This window comes from Pimephales promelas, chromosome 10, assembly GCF_988280905.1.
Source record: "Pimephales promelas chromosome 10, fPimPro1.hap1.1, whole genome shotgun sequence".
Taxonomy (NCBI): Eukaryota; Metazoa; Chordata; class Actinopteri; order Cypriniformes; family Leuciscidae; genus Pimephales; species Pimephales promelas.
Window position 1 is genome coordinate 19,393,177 of NC_142778.1, and position 25,741 is coordinate 19,418,917.

General features: G+C 42.0%; 1 long non-coding RNA gene across 1 annotated transcript; it reads left to right on the plus strand.

The window, feature by feature from the left end:
* The first annotated feature begins 629 nt into the window (after positions 1-629).
* LOC148977397 (uncharacterized) lies at positions 630-23,404 on the plus strand. The gene is made up of 3 exons (XR_016169914.1): positions 630-1,138; positions 3,428-3,553; positions 22,986-23,404. It is a non-coding gene; the product is annotated as an uncharacterized LOC148977397 (long non-coding RNA).
* Positions 23,405-25,741: the final 2,337 nt, after the last annotated feature.

Genomic DNA, 25,741 nt, shown 5'->3' on the forward strand with positions numbered 1-25,741 from the left:
AAAGAACTCATCTTGAACAAATGTGTTAAAATACCACATAGCTCTGCAGAGCAGGCCTTGGACTGATACCATCAGGTCACACTGCTTTCCTTGTCTTCAGTCCACATAACATCCTATTGACCTGAGCCGGATGTAGAAAAATAGGCAGGGCTACTAATGGGGTAGGAGGTGTAGAGAAGGAATTACAAGCATGTGGTGTCGTAGATGTATCTAAGAGAAGGGAAGGAGGTGATTTAGCAGAAGCAGTGGTAATCAGCAAACCAGGTGGAGGAGGCTAGAGTGATGTAGAGCTATCAAATCTGTTGAAGAATCTGTTCATATCGTCAGCCAGATTCTGTCCGCCATCAGGCAGCGTACCACCCTTCTGCTTCATACCTATGATCTTCCGTATCCCAGCCCACACCTGCCTCACTCCATCTTGCTGCATCTGTTGTTGTAATTTGAGCCTATAAACCTCTTTTCCCTTCTTAATCTCTTGTTTCAGTACCCTTTGAAGTTCTTTGATTTTATTCCTGTCTTCTTCCCTGAAGGCCTTTCTCTTCTTGTTAAGCAAAGCCTTCAAACTACTGGTTATCCATGGTTTGTTATTCAGGAAGCAATGGATTTCAATGGACGGTATGATGTTGTCATGGCAGAAATTAATGTAATGGGTAATGCATTCTGTGAGGCCATCAATATCATCCCCATTCTCCTCACATTACACATCCCAATCTGTAGTCTCAAAACAGCAATTCAGAGCTTCCTCAGCTTCAGGATACCAGCATTTAGATGTTCTGACGGTGACAGGCAGCCTCTTCACAGCTGGGGTATAGGAGGGAGAGAGGTGCAGCATGTCATGATCCGAACTCCCAAGAGGGGGCAGTGCAGAACATTTGTATGCATTTTTCACACTGGCATACAAAAGATCCAGCGTTTTATCACCTCTTGTTGTGCACTCAACAAACTGTTTAAATGTGGGCAAAGTCTTAGAGAGGCTGACATGATTGAAATCACCAGACTTGAAAATGAACACATCTGGGTACTTTGGGTACTTATCTTGAAGTCTTGCGATAGTGGAGTTTACCACGTCACACCACTTCCGCCTTGGCAGACAGAGGGATGTAAACAACAATGGCTACCACCAAAGTGAATTCTCTAGGTAGGTAATATGGTCTTAAGCTAACCTCCAATAGTTCAATGTCTTTGTTGCATATCTGTTCTTTGATAGTAGCATGCATGGGGTTACACCACTTGTTGTTGACAAGCAACATAAGCCCCCATCCTTTCTGCTTAACGCACGCTGTGGTGTCCCTGTCAGCTCATATCGTCTTGAAACCGGTGAAACTTATTGTAGCAGCCCTTGGATCCAAAGAGAGAGTCTCGACTGATGCATAAGGTGTCCTTTATTAAGTTCGCAAAACCATGAAGCTCAACTCATATTCATCATCACCATGGCACTGTGAAAACTGTATTGAAAACATACACAGAAAAAATTTCACACACTTGGTTTCACGGTTGCAAACATCATTACAAAACAAACATCGACAAACATTAATTATACATCTAATAAAACCATACACATGGACAATATTATGAATGATCAATGAATGAAAACATATCGTACCTTGCTGCGCTCACCAAGGAATGCAAACAATTTTTGATAATCCTCTTCCATCATAAACGGGCGTCAAGTTTCAAATTCATGAATAAAACGTGAGATCTCAGATAAAATACACACATGTAGGCTCAAACACACAGCTGCTCCCCATTCACACCACCAGCTACCCTTAAATGTTCATCATCCCTTGTGCAAAACTATGGTGTCACCAAAAGGACTATTTTTAGTATTACAGGTCCACCAAATTTCCAGTCAATCACATACAAATAACAAAAGCACATACAAAATATTTGAATAAGTTACAACATTTACACAAATATTTTACCAATAACCCAACTCATACTTAATTTAATCAAAAGCACACATTAAACTCTCAAAGAGGTCCTTTACACTTATCAAAAAGTCTGGTATGTTGTTTGTCAGTCACGTTTCTGTCAGGCATACAACACTGCTCTCCCGGTACACTTTCTGAGTCCTAAGAAGGGTTTTAAGTTTCTCTAATTTGTTCATTAAAGAGCGAACATTCCCAATGATTATAGATGGTAGAGTTGGTTTAAAAGACTCTCTCCATGTTTTCGCTGCCTTCCCTTTCCTTTTCACCCCGGCTTGCGTTCCCCGATGCCTCCTCTGAAAAAGTTCCTTTGGCATATCATGTCGAATCCCAAATGTGGAGCCATGTACCAGGTTCAGCAGTTCTTAGCGACTATATGTTACGGCAGTTTGCTCCGCCTGTCTTGCAGATATCAGGCGCATGTTGGTAAAAACACACTATCAAAAACAAAATAAAATATTAAGTACTAAAAACACAAACACACTACACGTAACAGGCTTCCGCTTCACCGGCGCCATACACCATTTGGTTTACCTCTGTTAATGTTACTTCTGTTAACCATTTTGGTTTACTAAAATGGTTATGGATGTGCCCAATTGATGGTTATGACCAGGTTATGTCTGTATTTTACATAAAGTGTTGTTCTACCACAAAAGGAAAAGAAAATGACATGCGAAGGCTAAGTATGGTAACTCATACTCTGCATGTCCTCTGCATTTAACCCATCCAAGTTAAAGGAGCATTTCACCCATTTCAACATTTATCTTTATTGATGTCACGGAACAGTTACAAAAAGTGGAGGGAGGACTCAAGTGCAGAAAAGGATGATTTATTTACAAAAGAAAACAAAACACAAAGCAAAAACCCACAAGGGGGAAAACACCATAAATGGGACATGAAACAAAACTGAACTCGAAGAACAAACACTTACTCTGAACACGACGACCATAACTGGGAAACATATGACAACGATCCGACAAGGACTGCAAACAAGAGGAGACTTAAAAAGGGAACAAATCAAGAGGGAACAGGTGGAAGAACTCAAACACTAATCAGGTAACAAGGGGGAGGGATCAAACAATAAGAGAGCACATGCTCCAACATAACAAAGACACCCAAGTGTAATACAAGACAGGACAGACACGTGACATTTGAAAGTGGATCATACATGTAGTCGAAATGTAAAATAATTTTTGATTTTGGTGCCCTCTTTACTGAGTAAAGTAAGAAAATAATACAGAAAATAATCAAGGGGCGCATTTGTATGTAAAACAACAACTCCCACAATGCACCACATTGCACAGCTCCGCAAGCCACACCCACTAACACCCACAACCACATGGCTGTGGTTACACAAGGTAAAAACGATATAAATACTTTTCGTTTTCTCACACAAACCTTTCTTTTCTCATTTTGTATCTTAGGCCATCAATGTGTACTTACATTTATGAATCATTAAATCATGTTTAATTTTGACTTTTCTGTGTATGCTCTTCAAGGTGGACCAAGGGTGGACCCCCTAAACCTGCATTATATGACTGATAGACAACAACGGTTTCACCGAAAAATATCAAAATTGAAAATACTGTGTAAACAAAGACACCTACATCTTGGATGCCATTGAGGTAAGTTAAAACATATCAAAAATAATTTCAAAGTGAACTATCCCCAGGGTTCGAGACTAACGGTGTCCTATCGTCCTGGGGACGATAGAAAATGTGTTTAGGACAGAAATATTCTCCAGGACGCCTACAGGACGAAAGACATTTTTGTATGTGTGTTCATTTATTACTAGCCTATTAGGCTAACTTGTGCCAAATGCCAAAATTAACCGACCAAGCGCCGACTACAGCGGAACGCGTCTTCGTTAGACGAAAATGTTAGATAGTGACTATTTGGCTAGAGATCCAGTCAGAACTGATGTCCTGCGTTTGTGGTAGATGCGCACATTTGAAGCCTACTGTTACGTGCTCTACCCAGCGGCACGCGAGTTGGCACGCACTGCATGTCTCATAAAACGTTAAAAAATTTACTTAAAGCCTATTCGGTGCGGTTTTCTGTGCGCATACACTGTACACACGACCAAAGCTTGCAGCCATAGACACCTATACAGCTCGCGAGTACTAAATTGAGCTCTCTTTCGTCTGAATGGACAAAATAATACACACAACATTATGTCTAAATGTCCGTTTTTGGAGAGTATTCATGTAAACTATGCCGGTTATGTCTTTTAAACAGTTGTGAGTGTATCGGATGTGCATCAGTGCATTTGTATCCGCATGTCATTGGACATGATCCGATGTCTTAAAGTGACAGTAATGCGGTCACTGCTTGTTAATAGCTTTAATAAGGATTCGTTTTATTTAATTCATACAAATAAATATGTCTGCTGCTTGAAAAAATAAAGAATGATGTATGAAAGTAGTTAAAAAGAATGCAAATATCATTAATTGAAAAGAAGACTCTTCTACTCTAGGAAAAGTGGTTTTATTTGATTTTCAAATATTTAAGTCACAGTAGATAAATATGTAACTATATTGCATGTTCAAACTTTAAAATCAGTCATATTAACAGGTTAATAGATTAATTTTTATTAAATCTGTGTTTTATCTATTTACAAATATAAACACTTTAATGTTGTTTTTAGTATGTGACTAACAACTAACAACAATAGATGATAACAGAACAAAGTACAGAAATAACATTTTTATTTTGGAACGGTTGACATTCACTCTAGGACGGTTCAAATGGTTATTCAGGACGGTTTCAGGACGGAGGTGAAAAAAGTTAGTCTGGAGCCCTGATCCCTTTAAGCAGAAATAAACAGTCAAAACTGTTTTGTTTAAGTATGAGGAACTCAAACACGTGTGGCAGCAGTTTAACTCACCCCTCACTTTCCTAATGAGGGCTAAGTCGAATTGAAGTAAACATTTGAACTCAAACCACTAGAAAAAGATAAATTCTTATTAGCCAACTGGATGTTTATGTTTTGTCTGTAGATGCATTCAGGTGCTTGTTAATTACCAGCTAAGCTTATGTTATAAATATGCTATTCACAATGCATTTTCAGAAAAGCAAACATCCAACATGACAAGCTCAATCTTGTGCAATTAAGCATTTTTCCACCACCCCATGCCCCTCCCCCCTAGCCCCTCCCCTGCCCTGCGTTTTGTGTGTGTGTGTATATGTGTGCTTTCAAGTGCGTTGGAGACAGGATTTTCTCACCATCCTAAAAATAACCACGGGTGACCTGGGAGAAATCCAATCCCCACATCCAATTGTGGCAGACGAGGCTGCTCTTAACTACTTCAAAAGGTAGAGTGATGAGATTTCAACCGATCGATACAACGCCGGGGACAGAACCACACCGCCTGGCCCCAAAGTGCTTGCCTGTTTGCCTCTCATCTGTAAGCTCTTGTGTTAGCACTCGAAATTACTTGGCATGTCCAAACCCTCACTTGTAAGTAGACTAACCTTGGGACCCCCTGTTTAGGGACATTGTCAGGTCTTTGCTCTCACAAATTGCCTCGGTGTGTACTTCACACTCTTCATTTAAATCAACAGGTAAACAAATATTCACACTTCTACAAAAGCTAGAATAAAGAACGTTAAAAACAAATAAACAGCCTGATTTAAGACAAGGCAAGTTTATTTAGATAGCACATTTCATACACAGTGGCAATTCAAAGTGCTTTACATGGAAGAAATTAAAGAAGTCAGAATAATTAAAACAAATTATTGAATGGTATCATTTGGGTCTTCCCAGCAGTAGATAAATAAAATGTATTAAACTATTTGATCACTAGTTAGCTGTCACAAATCAATATTTTGTGAACACAAATTTGGGCTATGGGATCCACATTGGGATACTGATGACTAAATTTTGTGCATCGCAATTGAATGGTTGCACATCAAGACATCACTGGAATGCATCACAATAACGCCATGTACTGTAAGATGACAGGACGGATGTCCTTCACTTGTCATATGAGTTTTATCATGAAATATGTACTTGTCCTCAATTTCTGTCCACTTGAGAGACTGAAGACAACATTTCTTGTTTTACAGTGAGCAGCTAATGGAAACTCATTTCAAGGTGCATTGTGGGGAATGTGGGGTTTCAGTGCACCAGTGTCATTGCTGTTGACTAAACTATTAAAAATTGGATGTGTTGCTTTGGAAACTAACTTAAAATAAGTTGAAGTTAAAGTACTAAAATTACTAAAACTAAAACTATAATAAAAACACATCAAAGCTAAATAGAAATATATATAAAAATCGAATAGAAAATTACAAAAGTGCATAACAAAATTACAACAACTTTAAAGTAAAAAATGAAAAGTGAAAATGTAAAATAAAATATTATTAAAATATTAATACATGCACATGCTATAATAAAATATACAAATGCAGATTAAGACACCTTAAACAAAAATTTGCCTAAATGAAAATATAAACCACACACACACATAGTAATGTTCTAAAACACTTTAAAGAGCCCCTATCATAGCATTTGAAATATTCCTATTTTTGTTTTAGGAGTTCCCAAAAACAGTTTAACATGCATGCAAGGATAAAAAAACACTTTATTTGTCTTATTTATTTTTAACTGATTTGCTCACCGACTCCCAAATGATTCACCCAACGACTCATTTTTTCCAAACCACTCCTTTGCGTGACGCTAATCGGCGGTGATTAGTCAGATGACAGACCCAGTCAGTTATTGTTTGTTAGCATAACGCATAAACATATTTATAAAGCACTGCAGTACTACAAGACGCTCTATTCTTTATGACAACTCAAATAACAGCGACAAACATTTCACATATTTAAAAAAAAAATTACATTGGAGACCTAGAAGCTGTGCTGAGCGTAACTTACACACACACACGCGCACATACATACTTATTGCGCCTTCCCTCCTCGCGCCCCGACGCTACAAAACCATTCAAAACCCATAAAAGCAACAATTATTAATAATACTTAGAACACAGTGTCTTCTCGACATGATGCTATGATGAAGTATTTGAATTTGAAACTCTGGAATAGATATAGACTAATGCAGGGGTTCTCAACTCCAGTCCTCGCGACCCACTGCTCTAGGGAGACATACACAATATGCAGAGCAGTGGGTCGCGAGGACTGGAGTTGAGAACCCCTGGACTAAGGAGTCTTACCTCTATCACAGTGGCGGCTGCTGGTCTTTCAAAGATGGAAACTTTCTTTAATTTTTTTTTTACTCAACTGTCAGGTGTGGGGATGGTGAAAAAGAGCGAGGACAAAAACTACGAACCAGCACAAGACAATAGCTGTGTCACAATTTGCATACTATCCGTCCTAGAATTAGTACGTCCCAAACCGTAGTATGTTGAAATGAGTGTTTCAAAGATGATCTACTATATCTGGTCAGAATCCGAAGTGTAGATTGATGCACACTCTGCTGGCTGATATTGCCCACAACCCATTGCGCGTTGGACGAGGATTCAGTTAAAACTACAAACACAAGTAAAAAGTGTTAAGAAACTACAGACATGGAGGACGTGTGAGTCCCGCGGTTATGTTGAGAGTTTTAGATAAAGAAGTTTGAGTGATTAATTATCAGTATCTAACCTAACGAAAATTAATTTATTCAATGTTGTCCACATTATATTGCATCTGCAGCAGCATTCTAAACTTTTGTAAAGATACGTTTAGCCATTACTTTTTAAATCCATCATTATATTCAAATTGCAAACACGAGGAGATATCCGCATGAAAGACCCATGACTGGCAGATCAACGTGCTCCGAAACGGTAGGAAATCAAAAGTGTCCCAAAGCTTGCCTACTCTTTTGCTACACACTCAAAAGTGTGTACTTTTACTTCACAAAAAGAAGACATACTTTTAGGGCGTAATAAGTAAGCGAATTAGGACACAGGGTAAGAGAATAAATAGGGAGCAAAAAAGGCAGGTAACGAGGGAGAACAGGAGGGGCAAAATAACTAATAATCAGGAAACAAGATGAGAGTCGACACAATCAACAGAAGAGCACAAGGCATAAGGAAAACACGACAAGCCATGCTCACACTAAACATGACAAAAACACAAACACATGGCCAGTATAAAACGTTACTAGCAATTGTGCCCACACAAAATGAGACATGAACAACAATAAGAACATTCATAAACCACGTGTTCCCACAGAACATGACAACATGAAAGCACACAGCTAATGTAAAACACAAGCTGTGCTACACAGCACAAGACAAAACGAGACAAAAGCATGCGGCCGATGTAGACACGAACCATGCTACACACAAAAAAAACAACACTGAACAGAGCGAACACGACAAGACAGAACATCATGCATGAGAACGACCATAAGCTCATCCTGTGCACTCACAACAGAAAACAAACACGCAGAGCATGCGTGTCCGAATCCCAACAAAACCGAAACCAAGCTAGACAGATGCTGTGAAATGTCTGATGAAAATTGCAAATATTAAGAAACATGTTACAGCAGCTTGTCTTTCGAGTAGGCTACACTTACAAAATCCGTGATGAGACTGAACTCGAAATCTCGATAGCTTCCAGATCACCGATTTCTTTTTATTGTATGAAATTGCTGTCAATCAAAAGGAGATGCAGTCCTACAATCAGGCAGACACCAGAGCGCCAGGCCAGACTACTACTTGACAGACCTCTTCTCCCCGAGTCGAGTCCTGGAGGGACCTACACATCACCCCTTCTCTCAGGAAGACCCTCTCTTTCTGTCCCAGCAGTCCCCGTACCACCCGTGTCTGGGCCCGACGTTCCTCGCCTTCGGGCCAAGCCCCTTCACTAAGCCAAGTCTGTACCAGACTCACATCCTCGTCCTCCTCCTGCCACCTCCTCCAACGCTCAGGGTCCAATCCCCAATTTGCAGGGGGTTCGACTGGTGGTTGGCTCGGTGCCTCCATGATGCCCACCATCAGCCCTTCCTCTCGCCCCTCGCTCAGTCCTGAAGTTTGACCCATGGATCGCGCTTCAGGAAGTCTGGACAGTACATCGGCGTTGGTGTGCTCCTTTCCCGGACGATACTGGAGCTGGTAATCATAGTTGGCCATTTGTGCCACCCACCTCTGCTCCACCACCCCAGTTTGGCAGTCTCTAGGTGTACCAGGGGATTATTGTCAGTTATGACGAGTACCTTCACTACCCACAGATAGTCCTTATTCTTCTCACTCATGGCCCACTTCATAGCCAGCAATTCAAGCTTGAAGGAACTGTAGTTTCCATCGTTCTTTCCAGCCGGATTTAAGCTTTGACTGGCATACGCAATGACTCTCTCTTTGCCTTGTTGTTTCTGAGCCAATACCCAGACCCAGATTGCTGGCATCGGTGTATAGGATGAAGGGTTGAGTGAAGTCGGCATAGGCTAGGATCGGGGCTTGCAGTAAGTCCTGCTTCAGTCGCTGGAAGGCAGCTTCGCAGGCTGAATCCCACTGGACTGAGGGAGATCTCTAACCCCGGGACCATCCAGTGCCCCCTAACAGCTGGTTGATAGGTTTGGCGATGTGGGAGAAGCCCTTGATGAACCGCCTGTAGTACCCTACGAAGCCCAGGAATGATCTGACCTGGCGTACGGTCTTGGGCGCAGCCCACTCTTGGACAGCTGATACCTTCTCTGGGTCCACCGAAATCCCTGCAGCGCTCACTATGTGACCCAGGAATTTCACCTCCTTCCGGAAAAGCTGGCACTTATCTGGCTGGAGCTTCAGCCCGTATCTCTCCAGGGAGCGAAAGACTTGTTCCAGATGTTTAAGGTGGGACTCGAAGTCTGGGGAGTAGACAATCACATCGTCCAGGTATACTAGAGTGGACTCCATCAGCTTGCCGCCCAAGCAACGCTGCATCAACCACTGGGAGGGGGCTGGAGCGTTGCACAGACCAAACGGCATCCGGTCCCACTCATAGAGCCCAAAGGGGGTAGTGAACTCGGTCTTCTCCCTGTCCCGCTCATCCACCTGCCAATACCCACTGGCGAAGTCAAGAGTGGAATACCAGGCTGCTTGTGTCAGGCCTCCACTCGGGGCAACGGGAAAGCATCTCTTTTGTTCATCAGATTTAACTTCCGGTAGTCCAAACAGAACCGCCATGAGCCAGTCCTTTTCCGTACTAGGACAATGGGTGCGGCCCAGGGACTACTGCTCTCACGGATGATTCCCTTTTCCAGCATGCCCCGCAGAAGGGTGCGAGTACAAGTGCTGCCATCTCAACAAGAAGCCAGCTCCTGCTAGACCCTCTCCCCACAGTGACTCTCCCTCAAGATGGGCCAGGACTCCCTCCCCAGTTTCCTTCCTGTGCTGATCTGTCTGTGCCAGGGCCACTTCCACTACTGTTGGACTCACCCGGCTGAATTTGACTTCTCCTGGTTCTCAAACTTGCTGTGCCTTCACTGAGGTAACTCGGGCTAAACGCTGATGGTGATATAAGTGGACAGGGAAGGAGTTCGTGTTCCTGACTTTTACACAGACCCGGCCTCTCTGTGCGGATGACAATCCTCGAGCGACTTCTACCTTGGAACAATCTGGATGGGGTTCCACCAAGACCCACTCCTCTGTGCGATACAGTCGGGGAGGCAGCCTGGCCCAGACCACAGCCTCACTCCGAGCTGGAATTTTCAGAGCATAACGACAGGCCACTTTCCCGGTGCCCTCGCGGTTCCCCTGTGACTCAGCCAGGCAGAATCGACAACAATCGGCCTCCACACGACTCCATTCTCGGCCTTCCGACATCAATACTGCTCGACTTGGTCCATTTCGGAATATTTCCTCCCAACACTCCGAGACGACATTCATGCCCAGCAATGCGCGGTGGGGCCCCCAGGCACGTATCCCGTACAATCACCACTCCTTTCTGAGGCACAACAATCTCATGTATCTCCAGGTCAGTTACTAGATATGCCACTACGGGATGTCGAGTCCGTTGGCTCCCCGCAAGGTCAGCCATGGGGCTTCTGTCATGGGCCGGCTCTGGGCACCAAACAACTCCTGAGACAAACTTTCTGAGAAGAGAGTGACTTGCGACCTGGTGTCCAGGAGGCATTGTACTTTCTGGCCATTTACCTGGACCATCACCACTGGGCAACGCCCCACCAAACTCTCCTGGGAAGTCCCAGACGAACATGGGTCCGATGAGGGGGTCCCGACCACTTGACCCACAGTGGCCTTTGACACTAAAAACCCCCTAAGTGAGGCACGGCGAGAGCGGCACTGGCAAAGGTAGTGTCCTGGCTCTCCGCAGCCATTGCAGATGGGGCGCCCCTGCTCATCCCACTGGAATCAAGACCCGGCTGGTTGAAGTGGACGGTGTGCTGGAGGTCGATTCCCCTCTGAATAGGCCCGCTCCCTAGGCGAAGACAAGGAATGGTGGTGTTCTTGGCGAAGTTCTTCCATAAAGGATTTAGTCAGTTCACGAACATCCCTCTTCAGTTCTTCACAGAAGGCCTGCTTCCAATCAGGCATGACGGGGGACGGTGGTATACTAGTAGCATTTGTGGCCATGCAGTGGGGAGGAACTACACTCTCGGCATGGTCTTGTTCAAGTGCTAAGTGCTAAGAGTTGTATCCGTAAACTTTGTCGCACAGGACCTTCCAGCAACCCCAGTAATAACTGATCTCACAGCAGGACCTCCTCACCTCCCAGGCCATAATCCTGCCTCTTCTTCAACCGGGAAAACTGCTCCATCAGCTGCAGTGCAAATGCCCGGATAGTTTGTCGCGGTCCCTGCTTACAATTAAAGAACTGTGTTCGCAGTACAGCAACCGAGGTGGTGTCTCCATATTGCTCCGTAAGGAAATCAAAGATGGCCCGAACCGTGGTTCTTATTGCTTATTGGCCCATGGGGCTCCCATAAAGATCGGTATGACCGGCTGCCGCACCACAGGTGCCTCTTCGTCCGCCATCTTGGTCTCTGGCCACTCAACTCAAGGTGGTACCCTGCCGACTTACGCCAAATCTGTCACAGGTCGGGGGGGCCAAGCCAGACTGCAACCACCCCTCAAACCCAGAACCACCTCGAGGAGCGTACAAGAGACCAGACAGACAAGTGGAATTTCTAAAAGTAACAATCTTTATTGAATAAAAGCAGGAATTAAAAGTCTTAATGTGAACTTCGTATCTCTCGTCAGGGAGGAGGAGACAAAGGGGTTCACTGCTCCGACCCGGGTCACTGGCAGCCACAGAGGAGGAGGGAGTCGAATGCCGGTCCGGCGTGTAGGTAAGTAACGTGGTAAGTAGACCCTTTCAGGTGTAATACAGGCGGGCAGCTATCCGGGCGGACCAGGACCGGGACCACAGACCAGGAGTGGACTCTTTCACCGGACAGGTGGGTAGCAGGTAAGTTTTCCAAAGCGTCAGCTATTCAGTAGGTGGTCGACACGGGGGGGTGATGGGGTCCAGGAGGGGGACTCGCTGCCAGTCAGGTAGGTAGCCAGGTATGTATGTCTCCTCTGTGTAGAGTGCTCTCCTGTAGTGTCGCTGGACAACAGGAGCGTGGTCCTCCGTGTGCCTTTCCTCCCTTGACAGCTCCAGCCAGAAGCAAAGGTATCCTCTAATCCAAAACAGAGACAATTTTACAGGTTCACTTCTATTATGATGAAGCAAGGACTTACGGCTGGAGCGGGTGGCTCTGAACAGGCAGCCCCGAGGCTGGGGTGTGTCTCTCCTCTGAACAGGCAGCACACAAGAAGAAGGCAGTGGCAGAAGAATCTTCTATTTAAATAGACAGAGCATTTAATACGGATGCAACCATGTTCTTTCCATATAATGGAGAATCGGGCTTACGGCTGAACTGGGTTGCTCCAAGCAGGCAGCACTGAGGCTGGGGTGTGTCTCTCCTCTGAACAGGCAGCACTCAAGAAGGCAATGACAGAAGAATCTTCTATTTAAATATACAGAGCATTTGATACAAGTGCAAACATGTTCCTTTCGTATAATGGAGAATCGGGCTTACGGCTGGACTGGGTTGCTCCAAGCAGGAAGCACTGAGGCTGGGGTGTGTCTCTCCTCTGAACAGGCAGCACACAAGAAGGCAGCGGCAGAAGAATCTTCTATTTAAATAGACAGAGCATTTGATGCAAGTGCAAACATGTTCCTTTCGTATAATGGAGAATCTGGCTTACGGTTGGACTGGGTTCCTCCAAGCAGGCAGCACACAAGAAGGCGGTGGCAGAGGAACCTTCTATTTAAAAAGACAGAACAAGTTAAACAGGGCAAGCACACTCCTCTTCAGTATCAACAGGAGCTTATGGCCGGAGTGGGACATACACATTCAACACTGAGGGCTTCGTTCCACATACACTGGGTGAGAATGTGAACTGGGTAATACTGGCGGTTAAATAAACATATACATCCACACACTGAAACTTCACGTCAAGTCCAATACTGTGTGACACTTCAATTCAGGCACTGCATATCCACTCTCAAATCTCAGTGCAATAAGGCCAGCACTCACCTAATGATCAATCCTTCCACTGTTATGGTGAATCAACACTCAGAAGCTGAAGAGATGCAGATGACTACTCACAGCATGGAAAACAGCGTCTTCAATACTCTTTCACACTCAGAAGTAGCATTCAATGCAAGACATGCATTCACACAGATCTGGTGTTTCATTACTTATCTTCCTCTCTAGAATGATGGCGTTCTCCAGTCTTGACTCAATCTCCACAATTCACTCACTTCACATCCATTTCATTGCATCCATCACATCCATTTCATCCATTTCCATTTCCGTTTCCGTTTCCAGCTTGTATTCTCACAATCACCGTTGTACCCTTTTCCAGCCAGATCCTCACAACCCACTCCAAAGATCCCAGCAAATTCAAGCCACTGCCAAAGGAATAGATTTATCCCAGCGGAGTACCACACTCGAATGCCTTTTCCTTTCCCTTTTAACTACTTCTTTAGGCCATGTCTCCCAATCACAGATCCCCACACCAAACACCCGCACCTGGTACTGCTTAGCTAATCAGCTGCTGCTGTCATGGCAACTGACAATAATGGCGCTTTTCCACTGCATAGTACGGTACGGTTCGGTTCGGTACGGCTCACTTGTGGTGCTTTTCCACTGCATGGTACGGTACAGTACGGTTCGCTTCAGGTCGCTTTAAATGGTACCTGGTCTGTTGAGGTTCCAAGCGTACCGTACCGGTACTAAAATGTGACGTGAAACACTGCAGATCACTGATTGGTCAGACAGAATCGTCACTACCAGCGTCACTACTAGCGTCATTGGATTTGCGACACTAGACACGAGACACTTTTTTAGCAGTATTTTGTTTTGCTGCCATCAGCCTCATTTTAAACACATTTTTCCGTCAAGCAGTTAAAAACAACCACATACCGAGAATCAGGAACACCATCCCCTCGATAGTCTCCATTGTTCCTGTGTTGTGGGTTTGAAAATGTTGCGCTTTTAAGATGATGTCATGGCAGTAGAGGCGCGCGCAAATAACGATCAGTCCCACACACTTTGAAGGGGTACTACTGCAGTGGAAACGCAAAGCGATCCAAACTGTTCTGCGCCGAGTCGAAGCGTACTGGGCCGAACCGTACCGTACTATGCAGTGGAAAAGCGCCTTAAGTGAACCAGCACAGTGTCAGTGAAATCGTCCCGGGGGGAAACACACTACCAGCGGAAATTGGTTACGCTGGATTTGTCACATTGTGACAATTTTATTTATTTATCTATTTTTTTTTTTTTATAAGTACCCCAAATAAGTAGGACATCACAACAAATGGTGACACTTTGGTCTCAACAACCAATAATTACTGTGAAACTTCATATCATTATGCTTTGGTGAAATAATTTTTCTGTTACTTGGTTTAATTAATGTCCATCCAGAAGACGCTTCTAGTTCAGGTGAAACTGCCTTTATGTCCCAGTAGATCCAGCAGCGGTACAACACTGCTTTTATGTGGAGTAATTTAGCTGAACTAAATGGAGCATAATTGGAGCATAATTTGTATGTCTGCTTTTTACGATCTTTGTTCAGTTTTAATGAAGTCATAACCTCACCGGCGGGAAAGCAAGTAAAAGGAACCAGAGGTAGCTTCTGTGCACAGTGTTTTAGGATAAAAAAAGATATTTGAACATTTTGTATGCACCTTTTTTTACACTGTTGTGCAGAACTGACATGTAATACAAACATGTTGCCTGTTTATTGTAATGTATTCCTATGATTTGAAAGCTGAATTTTCAGCACAATTACTCCAATCTTCAACGTCACATGATCCTTCAGAAATCAATATGCAGATTTGAACTCAAGAAACATTTCTTATTATTTTTAAAGTTGAAAAGAGTTGTTTAAAATTTTTTTTGTAGAAACATACTATTTTTTTTCCTCTGGATTATCTGATGAATATAAATTTCAAAAGAACAGCATTTATTTGAAATTCAAATATTTTGAAACATTACAAATCACTTCTGATCAATTTAATTAAATTGCTGAATAAAAGTACTAATTAAAAACTATTAAGTAAAAAATATGCATAAAAGTGTTGATTATATTTATTGTTCAACGCTTGGTTTTATAGTGCTAGATTTACTAACAACTTGTGCCAGCACAAACCCTCTTTTTTAACTAGAATGGATACTGTTATTTTTGCGGCTGACCTTATTGCATGCTTTTGTATTTGCACAAGTCAATTTACTTTTTTAGGAATTTGCACTGTCAAATCATTTTTGGAACCCTGAAAAAAAAGAACTTTCAGTCAACAGTTCATGTCAATAACATTTTAAAAATCTCAAGATAGAATTATTAGAAAATTATTTAAAATATAAAGAATTTAATTTCTTATTCACTGTCTGTCTGCCTGCGAGATAAAACACAAGTAATATGGGTCAAAAACACTCTTTTCTATGGTAGGATCTGTCAGTTAAGTGAGAACATTTTTTTGCATTCAAAGTCCAATTGATTTACAAAACTGGATGAGCACATGAATGGGCATAACACATACACTGACTACTGATCGCAAGACTAGTCTGGACTATAATGAAAATTCACCTGGTCTTTCCAGCAGGGGTAAGAAAAAGACTGAAAATCCCTTAAGAAGTCCATTCTAATAGCATTTAGTACTATCAAATTACATAGAGCTGCATCTCAAAAAGGAGTGTAGTGGGAGGGACAGAGCAGTAGCGGTTCTACTTTGAATTAAACCCAGGGCGAGACCACCTTCGAAAAAAAAAAACAACAACAACCGAACAATACAATCACATACTGTTCATTAGAAATACACTGTTAATAGAATCCAGTTATTTTGCTAGATTAATCTAACTTTCAAGGGAGGAACCATTAGCACATTGGCTAATGCCTTGAATTATATGCTTGGCACACTTTTAGTTAAAAAATAGAAAACCTTCGTGGCACAGAGGATTTTTTAACTGCCCGTGTAGTTAAAAAAAAAAATAGAAAACCTTTGTGGCACAGAGGATTTTTTAACTGCCCCATCTGACATGAAGAAATGCCGCCCCGGGCGACTGCCCGGTTCGCCTGTGCCTAAAACCGCTACTGGGACAGAGCGAGTAAAAGAGCGAGCTAGTAGATATTTGAAAATGGAAATCTTTTGAAACCCCAGTCTCTCATCAAAAATTTCCACTCATTTAAGTAAGTATACACTCAGTGACCCTTTGCCATATTTCACCTACTGTGTCTGTGGCCCATGATCCCTAGCACGATGTGCTCAGGAGTTTATTTTATTTATTTTTTTTTTTTTAAGAATAGAAGCTGGGGCCTTCCCAACATGTCTTGCAATGGATATTTGTTCTCTGCTCTGTTTTCTCCAGAGTTAGTTGATTGGCTGGAAGGCTGTATGGTTTCTTGTGACCCATTCTTGTTTGTCAGTATGCTATATAGTTGCAAATGAGTATACATATAAATTAGATTTTAAGTGAATCTCATGAGCATGACCCTGAGTGAACCACTGTGTCTCTGTATGCAGACATGCTGTAATGATTCCAGAAAAAAGCAAGTGAGCCTGTATAGCTAAATTGTAGCAGTGTTAAAGGGACACTCCACCCATTTGCATTAAGCTTTCCATTGTTCGAAATCTAGTCATACTATTGAATTTTCCTCTGAGACGAGAAAAATCCGCCATTTACCCTTTTCACTTCCTCCTACAATGACGCAAAAATCGTCATTTTACATCATTGTTCGAAGAAGTGTAAGAGAGGGGGATTTCTGTAACGACTACAAGCACTAGTTCCCACCCTTTCAAACCCACCATAGGGGGTTGGACCTAATGCACTAACAGACCTGTCACAGATCAGTGCCAGTGCGTTTGATTTCATCGGCAGAAACTTTTTGAAAGTATGGACGAAGGTACTGAATCTGCAGAAGGATGCATTGGATAGGGTTTTTTTTTATTATTGATACGGTTGGGTACCGAAACATGGTGCCATAGGGCAGTGTTTCCCAACCCTGTTCCTGGCGGCACACCAACACTGCGTGTTTTCTTTGTCTCCCTAATCAAACACACCCGATTCAACCCATCAGCTCATTAACCCACCTGATTATGAGCTGATGGGTTGAATCAGGTGTGTTTGATTAGGGAGACAAAGAAAACACGCAGTGTTGGTGTGCCGCCAGGAACAGGGTTGGGAAACACTGCCATAGGGAACCGGTTCCGACGTCAATGGTAATAACCAGACCGAATAAGAACAAAAATTTCGGTGCATGAGTCTCTGTGTCATGAGGTACACACACGCGAAGTCTCTCGCTCTCTACCTAATGCGCGCACTATACGGTTTGGAGCACAGGCTGATCTGTCTCGCATGCGCACTCTTGCTCACTCGCTCTAAATTCCGATTTTAACTCATTTTCAGGCATCAGGGAGACATTATCAATATACGGGAGACTCCCAGAACATCTGATAGCGAGGGGATTAATGAAGGTGTTGAAGACAAAACGCTCCAAGGTTTGGCATGCATTTCATGTGTAAAATTACACTTCAGAGTAAGTGTGCCGATTGTCTAAAGCCCATATAGAATCATGCCAATCCATTGGCTGATGGCGCGGGCTCCGCCTTGATGCTCTTACGTTGTCATATTATATTAGCTCGCATTATCTGATTTCTGATGTGCGAAATGATTTCCCGGTGGTAGCGTAGTTTAGATCAACTCTAGTCTACAATGGTTTACAAATCAATGATTTATACTTGGCTTTCGCCAAGGTAAGCTAAGACGTAGCTTTACAGTAACCTATGCTTCTCCATCCATTTACACTTCTTTCCATATGGTGGTGTGTCTTCAAGAATTCTACGAAACCGTCGCATGGTGGCCTGTGCATAGCCAGCTAGAATCTTTCCGTTTCAACCACAGCCAGTTGCTGCTCCTTTCTGCTGCTTCAGATAAGTTCTTTACTGTGCGACGCAACTCTTGGCCACTGAATCCGACCTCTCTGAGGAACCGGGTTGTAGAGTGTGACACAAAACCTCAACAACCCACCTCCACTGGATAAACTTGGACTCTCCATCCTCGCTGCTCTGCCTCAGTGGCCACATGAGCATACCGCAATTTCTTCCTCTCTTCCTCTCATATGCTTCACCTACCCCATCCTCCTATGGCACTCTTTCAGCTGAACAATGCGTGCTGATCCAGACCAAAAAACAATATCTGGTCGTAAGTTAGTGGTAGCAATCTCAGGTGGAAAAATAAGCCGTTGATCAAGATCAGCCAGCATCTTCCAGTCCCTAGCAGTTTCCAGTTGTCCTGGGCAAGAATTGGTGTTAACACCTTTTCTTGGTGGTTGCTCGCCTGGGCGGAGGAATATTGTCTTCTGCGTGTAATGTTTTGCAGGCGGAAACTTATTGGTCATACTATGCTTGCCCTCCAATGCTAAAGCCAAACATCACAGTACTTGGTCATGGCGCCAAGTAAACCGACCTTGGCTAAGAGCCACCTTACATCCTGTCAGAATGTGCCTTATTGTGGCGGGTGATGAACACAAAGGACAAGAGGGATCCTCTCCTACCCAGAGGTTCAGGTTCTGCGGTGATGGGAGGACATCATATGTTGACCTTATAAGGAAACTGATCCTACTCTCTTCCATTGACCAAAGGTCTTGCCAGCCCAACTTGCGTTGTTCCACACTCTCCCATCTCATCCACTCTCCCTGCTTGGCCTGGGAAATGGCCTTTATACACCTCATCCTCTCCTCCTGCTTTCGCACCTCATTGACTACCAGCTTCCTCCTTTGAGCTGGGCCTGCCTTGTGCCATTTAGGAGGAGCTACACTAAGTCCAAAACCCCCTATTCCCTGCTGTACCTGTCCCACAATATAACCAATTTCAATACATATTCATGTCTCCACTGGTGGAATTACCCTTTAATATAGTTATAAAATACATTTATAATTATACATTTTAGAAAATTGTAACTCAAATTAAAAGTTAATATTTTTAAATATTATTCTGTATCTTAAATATTAAAATAAATATTAAATATATATATATATATATATATATATATTTTTTTTTTTTGTTTGTTTTTAGTTAGTTTTTTTTTCTTTAGGATAGTTTTAGTTGTAACAGCACAAATTGTAACATCTTCCAACTGTGGTACATGGTACGCTTTAGAATCTGCACCATACTTGGAATTATACCACCTGTAATAATTTACCTAAAAAAATGGTGTAGGGACTTCTGCTAAGGTGAACATTCTGTCAAACCATCGTCCTCCCCCAGGACTCGAACACACACACACACACACACACACACACACACACACACACACACACACACACAAGAGCCCTTCCCTTCCCCCAACACACGAGGGAAGCTCTTGTTACCATATTTTATAACTCATCGGAATGTCGCAGAATGTCTCTGAACGAAGAGACAAACATTTCTGTTATTTAAAGACATAAAACCATTAAGTATATTTTGTTAAATGTATGTGTGTTTTCCCCCATGTCACAGTGAAATATCTTTGTTTGGTCGTGTCATAACTAGACATTAGAAATACCTTCTTTATGCATTTTAAATACCTCTGTATTTTTCCTTTGACTTTCGTTTGATGTTTTTGACACCTCTAAAATGCTCATGGAACGGGCTATCTGAATAAGCACAGAGATATAAAGTAAAGTGTATTTTTAATGTGTTTACCGCCATTGAAGATATAACTGTTAAACTATAAACCTCCTTAGACACACCCCCTTTACCACGAGGGTTGCGTTCTCTCAAACAAAGTACAATAAACTGAGTTCCCGCGTGCGACTTCTCCACATGCCGATTGGCCCAGCCACAGGAAGAGGTTGGGTATCTTCAAGCAGTATAAATGTGAGCTCCGCCCTTTGGACGCTCTCTTGCTGGAAACCTATCGTGTCAAGCAACATGTAACTCTCGTGATCTCCTCATGGAGATCAGATCCGAGCCTGGGTCTTTTCTTTTGTTCGTCTAAAAGTTTTGTCTTTTCCTCAAGCGGACTTTGCCAAACTGGAGCAAAGGACTGACCATGCAAGAACGCAGCGGCCGCACTCCACGTGACGCGTGCACGCAGGACAGCACCTCTAGTCAACATGCGGCCCGAACGGGCCGAGCAAGGAGCCTGCGACTCACGCAGACCAAATATGCTTTGCAAGTATACTTTCTTTTAGCGCTTCTAAGAAGCATTAAGAATGTGTTTTCGTGTTGTCTCAGAAAGGTTGATGTCGAGGTGAAATTGTACCAACTCTGTCTCTCCTCTCTCCAACTCATCTACACGTCTACCCATTGTCCAAACGCCCCGCGTCGTCTTAGTTTGTGTTGTAATGTTTGTAAATACATGTATCATTGTAATGTAGTAAATGCTTAAGTAGTCCTGCCTTATTAAATGCCTTATACTCATGCCTGACTGAATCATTGCTCATGATAGTCCCTGAAATGTCAATTAAAGCTACAAAACTAAAAATGCCTTAAAATGGTACTTGTTTATAGAGCATAAAACTAATTATTGTGGCCACATAATTACTTTTCATAAATTCTATAACTTAATTGAGCTAATTAATTTAAACCAAATCAAAATAGGCAACAACCTCAGGTCAGTTTTCCCAAGAAAAATTATTTTGATTTAACCCTTTTGCTTCTTTCTTTCAGACTTCTTTCTCAATGTTGGCTGAATGATTAAACTTTTTTTATGCCATTTTTTCTGTGTAGGTTTATTGCAATCACACTGACATGTAATGTTGACATCCCATGTTATACCCGCTCTAACCTTATTCCGTTGCAGAGTAATTTCCCTCTCATGGCCATTGGGAGTAGCCTGCAATGGGTTATCCAGAGCAAGGAAAGAGGATGATAAACAGAAAGAGGAGATACTTGCACAATATTATACCTGAAACACGGAGAGACGCCTGCATTCAGCTAACAATGAGAGATCTCCAAACTGGATTAGTGTTGTGCTAAGAGGGCTACAAATTCAGGCCATTACCCAGACAGCAGCACTAGAAAAGGGCTGGAGATAACATCACGGCACGCAAAGGGAATGGAGAGGGTTAGCCTTGGCCCAACTGCACCCCTTCCATGTTTTCCTGCTGCTGATAAACCTTGTCAGATGAGCGATGGAACACTTTGAGGGTGTAATTTTAACCGGAATATTTTTTCTTAAAACAAACTTTGAATGATGGCTTTACAAAGCATTCCCTTTAAGTTTGAATGAGTTTAAAACATATTACATTTTTTTTATTCTGCAGGTTGATGTTTTAATTTATAAAGTTCAGGAGAAGGATGTTCAGATAATCTACCCAAATTAGCTCGAAAGGGGGCTTGTAGAGCTGACTTTCCTCAGTTCCATGACAGTTTTTCCAGTATCCCTACTCCACACCAACACCTCACTCTTGATTATACCTATCTTTGCCATGGGGGAGTGATCTGTGTTTGAGCCAAATTCCGAGCTCGGAGCCTTCTTCTTGGACAGCATGCCAAAATACGCATATTTAACCCCATAAACCCAAAGTGTCCTACCAGTGTTACGGTTTAACTGGTTACCGTCTTAAGTTTTGAACGTACGCCAGATATTTTTCCAACACTATCTCACAACCAATTCGTACGAGTGATTAAAGGGTGGCTAATTCATATGAACTCACTCGTACGAATTCGTACTATTTGTCTAAACCCACGTGATGGGTAGGTTTAGGGACGGGGTACAAATTTGGCTTAGGGGGAACTCGTACAAATTTGTACAAGTGAGGTTGTATGATTATCACGATTCATGAATTCACTGTTTCCTTCATGTCTTGTGTTATTGTTGTTTTGTGAGTATGAGCGCGTGTGAGTGGGCGTTACCGCTCGTTCAGCTGATCAGTGCACCGGCTGATCTCATCATCAGCGCCAGCTGCTGCCAATTCACCTCAGTATATAGACCCCTTTTGAGCCGACGTCACGGCGCTAGCTGGAGGCAAAACAAAGTGAAAACTGGAGGCGGTCAATGCAAAACAGCACAGATTCGGCTACATAATAAGGAGCTTAAATAATTGTTACTATTATTAAATGTCATATTGTTGTGTTGTTTCTAGAACTTTTATTTCTAGAAAATATTCACTTCATTAAAATCGCACTGTAATGTCACTCTTTACATTGTCGTGGTCTCGGCGCTGACTCGGCAGAACTGCGGATCATACACACAAGTCTTGTACAGGAGGACCATATAGGCATCTAAAGATTTATATGCCTCAGTTTCTCTTTACGATCGGTTTCTCTATGTGTAGAAGTCAGGCCGCTCACCCGAGGTAACATACGTTAATCCTGTCAGATCATCCATGCATTGAGTGAGCTTGTAGGCGGCTGCAGGTCGGCCAATCTGGTTCTGTCCGTTAAAAATAACTTTTGGAAATAACAATCGCGGTCCTGGACACTGAGTGACCTTACACATTAAGATAATATCGGATTTTCTCCAGTCATTGTTAAAAAACAAGCTAACAATCCTTGCTAATTAGCGTTAGTGAAGCGGCCAGATGGATCTTTCTGCCTCCACCTAAGGTCCGACCACAAAAAAACGTCACCATGTTTACCAACTGTAAAAGGGTCTATAGACTCATCACAATCTCCTCTCTTTGTCAGATCGTTGGTTTGGTGTTCTCTGTGTTGTGCTTCGTGTTCCTGTTGCAGTCTGGTCCAGTTTGACTTCCTGGTCTGTGTATTCGTGTCCTGTCTTGTCTGGATGTTCACCTGCACTAGATTTACCATCACCTGCACGCTGACCACTGAGTCCCTGCGCCACCATCTGCTCTGTTTCCCTGAGACTATTTTGAGATTGTTTGTGTGTCTACTGACAGTGAATAAAGAGTTAACTTGTAATTGCTTCTGCCCGATTCGTGTGACAATGAATTCGTACGAATTAGCCAACTTGTAAAATTCATACGAATTGCTGTGAGAACAGGTTGGATTTTTCACTTCCGAAAGCTTGTGCAATACTGTGCTTGTCCATTACAATGAAATATTTGCAACCAGTCTTGGGCGATATGGCATTTAAAGTCATAGAAGACACAGCATTAAATATATACTATAAATGTCATAGAAGAGTGTTATATACATAATAGAAATAAGGTCTATGATGGAAGTGTGTAGTGAGATGAATTAGCGACCATGTGAACCATATGCAATTGACATCATTCAGGGCTTTTCCATGGACTCCCTGAATATCTGTAGAGAGGAGATGGTGCCAGTAATCTAGAATTTAGTGAATGTCAGCCAGGACGTGAACGGCAGGTGATGCTGTGGGGGCTTGAACTGACCTTTGCCTTTTACTCTGATTGGACACAGCTGGTATTCATAGACCTAGAGAGAGAGAGAGAGACTTCGGGCACAGCCATGACACTACAATTTTTGGCACATCCATTTATTGGCTACAATCGCTATGACATCTGTACCATATGCCACCGTATAAAGATGGATGACCATTTACATTCATACTCGCACACCAATTCCAACTACCAAAAGCCAATTTATGTAACTTTGCCAGTGGCCTGATTTTTTTCTTTTTAATACAGGGCTATGGATATTTATACAGGGCTATGGATATTTTCCCTTTTTTAAAATATTATTATTATTATTATTATTATTATTATATTTTTAGCACGTTATTCTGAAGAAAAAAAAATCTCTCTTATTTGTTACTTTCTGTGGGGGAAAAAAAGTCGGCATGACTCTTCTTGTTCGTTTTTTTTTTCCTTTCTCTCATTTTTTTACATGACTACATCTCTCTCTCTCTCTCTCTCTCTCTCTCTCAATTCAATTCAATTCAATTCAAAGGGGCTTTATTGGCATGAAAGTTTTTCAAACAATGTTGCCAAAGCATATACAACATATACAAATACTCTATACACATATATATACATATACATACACACACATATACACATATATATATATATATATACATACATATACACATACATACACATATACACATATATATATATATATATATATACACACATACATGCACATATACATACATAAACACTTAACACTCTCTCTCTCTCTCGTGTAAATCATTTATGTAAGCTAATAATTATGCAAACATTTAATTTATTAGAGCAAAATTCATAGACTCAGAGAGAGAGAGAGAGAGACTTCGGGCACAGCCATGACACTACACTTCTTTGGCAAATCCATGTATTGGCTACAATCGCTACAATCACAATCTGTACCATATGCCACCATATAAAGATGGATGACATTTTCATTCATGCTTGCACACAAATTCCAACTACCAAAAGCCAATATATGTCGTTTTGCCAGTGGCCCAATTTTTTTTCTTTTTAATTTTTTAATACAGAGCTATGAATATTTTCCATATTTTTTGTTTTGTTTTAGAAGGGGGGGGGGGGGAATCAGCATTCTCTTCTTGTTCTATTATTTTTCTCTCTCATTTTTTACATGACCACATATCTCATCTCTCTCTCTCTCTCCCTTTATGTAAGCTAATAATTATGCAAACATTTTATTTGTTAACACAAAATATATATTGAATTTTGGTGAATTTGTTACATTGTCTACTGATTCTGCAAATCTGTTTGAAAAAGATGAGCCCTGTGTTTTAACACAAACGTAGGAGGGGAGACAAACCAGTGAGCTTTAATTAACAGCTTCTCAATGATCATAATTGCTGTCAAGTAGATTAATCAGTACTCAGGAATTGCTCTTCATTTTATTTATCATCCCTGGCACAATGGAGTTCTTCAGATCTGTTGAGTTATAGCGCTTGTCATCTGTATCTCTCTTCTCGAGTTTCCATTTTGTTAATGAAGCACCTGCTCACTCATAATTCAAATTAAAGATTAGTCAAGCATTCATTAAGAGAAGTGCTCAAGCCCTTCCTTTTTTTGTTTTGTTTATTTATCTTTGGCTCTTTCACCTTTTGTTTCTTTCTCTTGTTCTTTTAAGACTTTGAAAGGCATTTTTTGAAAAGAAAGTTTTTTGGGGTCAGTAAGATATTCTCTCTCTCTCTCACACACACACACACACACACACACACACACACGCACACACACACACACACACACGCACACACTCACACACACACACACACACACACACACCGATGCTGCATTTATTTTATCACATATACAGTAGAAACAGTAATATTTTGTAAATGTTATTATAATTTAAAATGATTGTTTTCTTTTTTTATATATATTTTAAAATGTAATTTAATCCTGTGATGCAAAAGCTGAATTTTCAACATTGTCTTTAGTGTCACATGATCCTTCAGAAACCATTATAATATGATGATTTCCTGCTTAAGAAACATTTATGATTATTATCCATGCTAAAAACCAACAACCTACAACTGAAGCACAAAGGTTTAAATA